At 41.6% G+C, this 4,430-nt stretch overlaps 1 pseudogene; it reads right to left on the bottom strand.

The window, feature by feature from the left end:
• Nucleotides 1–2,004: 2,004 nt before the first annotated feature.
• LOC148017622 (uncharacterized) lies at nt 2,005–4,200 on the bottom strand (annotated as a pseudogene).
• Nucleotides 4,201–4,430: the final 230 nt, after the last annotated feature.

Raw genomic sequence — 4,430 nt, 5'->3', positions numbered from 1 at the left:
CTTTTCAACTCAAATATTTACACTACAAATAAGGTTATGTAGCCCTAATACAAGGGTTCATATACTAGTTGAGATGATTTTCCCCCAAACTTACTCAACTTCCATTGAGGAATGCTTCTAAATCTTAGGCGTTGATGTTTGTTCTTAGGTGCACAACACTATTAAAAATTTTAGAAAATTGAAAACCTAATCTAGGATGAAGTTGCAGGCCTTCCTTTTGAGGCCCATTAAGGGGTACCAATCAAGAACTAAGAACCCACCCAAAATCCTTACACAAGGGTTAACTATGCATCCTAAACTTGGCCACCCCCTTGCTTTGAATCACTTTCAAGCGTGTCCACATTCAACACCCATGACATTGTATTTACTCTTACGTGTCATTTGCATGCTTGGTAACTACAAGTGGGCAACAAGATTAGCATGCATGTTGACTAGAGAGCCTCGCCCACGCTAGACAAAACATGTGCCATGCTAAAAATTATGTGTTTTTCTATTCATTATACACGAGTCATAAAAACAAAATATGCGATGAATTTGCAATGTAAGAGAATGATCCACATAGTAAGGTTTACTCAAAATCCTATACGACATGTGTATCGAGGACTATCCAAATTCCAAAGAGAGTCTTGCACTACATCATCCTCGAGGGTGTGCTGCTCATGAGTACATGTGTCACCACTGACCCATTGGGAAATGAGAGAGTGAACTGGTGCTCCTCATTCTCATCGCTGTATACACAATCAGAAATAGTGCAAATGCCCCTTAACTCTCGTCATAGAGTTGCACCATCCGGTCAATCAAGATAGATATCATTGTATGTGGTGCGTACTGTAAGGTAAGGGGAAGCAATGCATGGCAAGTGTGACATGAAAAAACAACCAAAGGGTCCACCAAGAATGTTTTGGTGCAGCAGTGAAGACAATATATGTGTGGTTTTGCATTGAACCTAACGTGGCCCCTTCCTCATTGATGCTTGCGTCTCAATACACCTGTGATGTGGGAATGCTTTGGTTGTGAGGAGGATCCACATTCCTCATTTGGTCAAGGATGGTCACTCTTGCCATGTCCCAAGCATGTCTGTGTGACATTTTCCTGGACTTGATAGATCCCACCCTTTGTAGGGCAAACATGTGAATAAGAGACTCCCTTGCACTTTTTAATTGGCGCATACAAACTTCCCTTTGTGTTGAGTTATAGGACAAAACCTCAACCTCAATGCGTTTGAGGAGCCCTCTGAAGTCCTCAATAGAGGACACAATATCCTCTTTCTGCACACCTCCATTGGCGCATGGCCTCTCCAATACTAGATTTTCATCACCATAAGGACTATGTGGTGTGTCATCAAAGGCCCATGCACTATCGATGATGGGAACAACCTCATGAAAGTGAGGAAAATAGCTCCTCAAGATGAGCCGCAAGCCATAGAGATGTTTACAATCTGCAACCCAATTAGCACAATCACAATAGTTTGCTTGCACAGTTACATTATACCATTTGTCTTGTTGTGTTGCACTTTCCATTTTGAAGAGCATGGTTCCCTCATGAATGACTTGAAGAGACAAGGGATCGACCTTGTACTATTGGATTATCCTCTCCCCTGCTGCCAATCTAGCTGTGTGGCTCTTGCTCGCCCCATAGACTTTGAAGCACCTAGAGTCAACTACGAGAAAATAGTCCCTTTCAAGAACATAATGTATCACAACAAAATGATAAATAACATTCCAACTCAAAATTAAGCAGATTACCTATCTCTTGCTTCTGTTTGAAGAACTCAAGTGCGGTTCCACCCATTCTCGATCTTGATGATGAGTTGCCAACAAGGGCGTGCAATAGATCCAATATAGACATGTTGATCTTGGCATCAAGTAGAGTGTACTTGATGTACTGCCATAGTCTCTCAATTAGATTGGTGGTGTCAACATTACCATGCGGAAACATGCGACCAAACTTGGGACATCTTGTACACAATATACAATCTTTTCCACACCATCCATTTGTAATGTATCATACCACGTTTGGATGAGAGGAGTAGAGCTGTAGTAGCTGTTGAAACAACTCGTCAAATTGCAATTCTATTGGACATTGCATGAGATTGGACAAGGATGCGTATACCTTATCACGCTCATCCAATGGAACCTTGATCCACAAGCACATGGGACATTAATCACTACCAAGCTCATTGAAACACACGAAAAGTAGTTCTTAAAACCAAAGCAATCATAGCAATGTGTACCTGTGGGAGAAGATTCTCAACCCAAGCCTTCTTTGTATGGAACCAACAAAGAATAATATGGCATGCAACTTGGTGTTTAGTGCCATCGAGATAGTTGGCGGTCCAGCAATGAGGATTATCGAAGAAAACCTTTGAGAGTGCCTCCAACTCTTATTGAGACTTATCGATGACAAGTGCAGAAGGGCGAATGTTACCCATTCTAGAGAGAACTATTTTCATTGTGATCTGCAAAGCAATGACCTCTTGGTTCAACCCATTGTCACATGTGCAAAACATAAACCAAAATAGGAATGCCCATTCCATGTTGGTTTGGTAGAGCCGCCACATAGAGAGGAAGGCCAAACACATTGGTCTTAAACGTGCTATCAATCGCCCAGGCATTGTTCTTCGAGAACCTCTTGCTCATTTCTAGCATCCATTCATCTTGGACAACCAATATGAATGGTCTATCCTTGTCCTCTTTCGCATGTGGATTATATGGTTGGCAATATAGCACCCAAAGGACCCAAGGTTGCTTTATCAAATAGATGTACTAATCACTATAACATATAAATATCGAGAGAAATATGACAAGTACCTTGTTTTGGTCTCGTAGACAAATCGCTTCCAAGTACGTCACAGTCCAATCATCCTGAGAAAGTTTGCCTGCAATATACCAATAGCATTAATGCTCAAGGTAGCCCAAGACCATCGAACAATAACTTAAAAGATGAGAACATACCTTCATTTTGCATTTGGTAAGATAGTCTTTGCACCTCTTTTGGAATCATGAAGAACCTATACGTTACACGATCTAATGGAGAGGCATTTTTGAAATGAAATTGCTCTTTCATCAAGCTCATCTTGGCAACGTGGCGGCATGTCCCCCTGTCAAACAGATCGTCTTTACAACAATCAACCACACATGGATGCACTGGCAAGTGATACAAATCACTACGAGAACCAGGTGTATGGCCCTCATGTAGAGCATGTACTCGTAGAGTAACCTTATGGAGTCCATCTTTATACTCGATTTTCACCTTGAATGGGCAACCACATTTCTTTGAGGTTCTCAATCTGTGAATTTGGGAGCCTTTGCGAGTTGCGCTGCCACCACGATGACATGCATATTCCAATATTGTCTTCCCTAAACCATGCGTTTTGGTTGATTGAACCTTGACTAGCCTGGCTTTGTGTTGAACCATGATCTCTTGAAGTTGGCACTCCACAAGAGATATGTCTGAGGTAAGCTCCAAGATAGGTACTTTTCCATCAAACCCATGGGGCTTTGTGGATGCCTTGCAAGTACAAGCACCAATGAGCTCTTTCACATAAGCGAGAGGGATGCCATGCTTTCTCATATCCATACACCAATTGGATTTGATGGAGTCCACTATGGCATTAATGCCTACGTGAGCACCTGTAACCCTATTTATGTGATTTGCAAGGAAAATACTCTCCCATTCCTCTATACATGCAATGTGCAATGATGGCTCCGATTTAAGGGCTAGCACAACTTGTCCATCATCGTTTCTTCCCATGCAAAGACTTTCTTTGATCCTTCTCCACTTCTTAAGGTCTAATAGCTCCCTTTTGTCATATTTCTTGAGCACCCCCAATGTGATGGCTTTTTCTCCATTCAAATCACTTACCATCAATCCATAGCTCTCCTTGTCGAATGAGAACTACCTTGATGAGGTGAAATTAAGCGTGCTTGGTGCAATGCTGCTACTTTCTTGTATTTTTGAATCATTGCCTTTAGCAAAGAAGTCAATCATCTCAACCGCATCACTTGCTGATTCATCCGATGTTTCTTCATCGGTATTGACTTCCTCAATCTCAGGATCACTCTCCATAATCCATAGCCGTTGACTATATAAGCACATATCACCCATATATCACGAAAACATCATCACAATGTCGCAATGCATCCATTGCAAACATAAGAGAAAGAGATAGAGCTATGTGTACCTTGATGGAGAAGCCATGATTGACAGATCACAAAGATTTCAACTTGTGATGCCCATGTATGGTTGCCACGCGGACCTCAAATCTCTTGCACAAAGATTCCTTCAATATGCATTGCATGCAGATATATTCTGTGGGTAATACTGAGAGTGTTTTTTGCATCAATAGTTTCGCGCTTACCCCATGGCAAAAAGGTGGCTAGGTTTACTATTTGGGTTGGGTTTAGTTTTGGTCCACTTTGGAAATCATA

Source organism: Lygodium microphyllum, chromosome 22 (genome assembly GCF_053477565.2).
Source record: "Lygodium microphyllum isolate KBCC chromosome 22, Lygodium_microphyllum_v1.1.10, whole genome shotgun sequence".
Classification (NCBI taxonomy): domain Eukaryota; kingdom Viridiplantae; phylum Streptophyta; class Polypodiopsida; order Schizaeales; family Lygodiaceae; genus Lygodium; species Lygodium microphyllum.
This window is presented reverse-complemented; position numbering and strand designations above follow the sequence as displayed.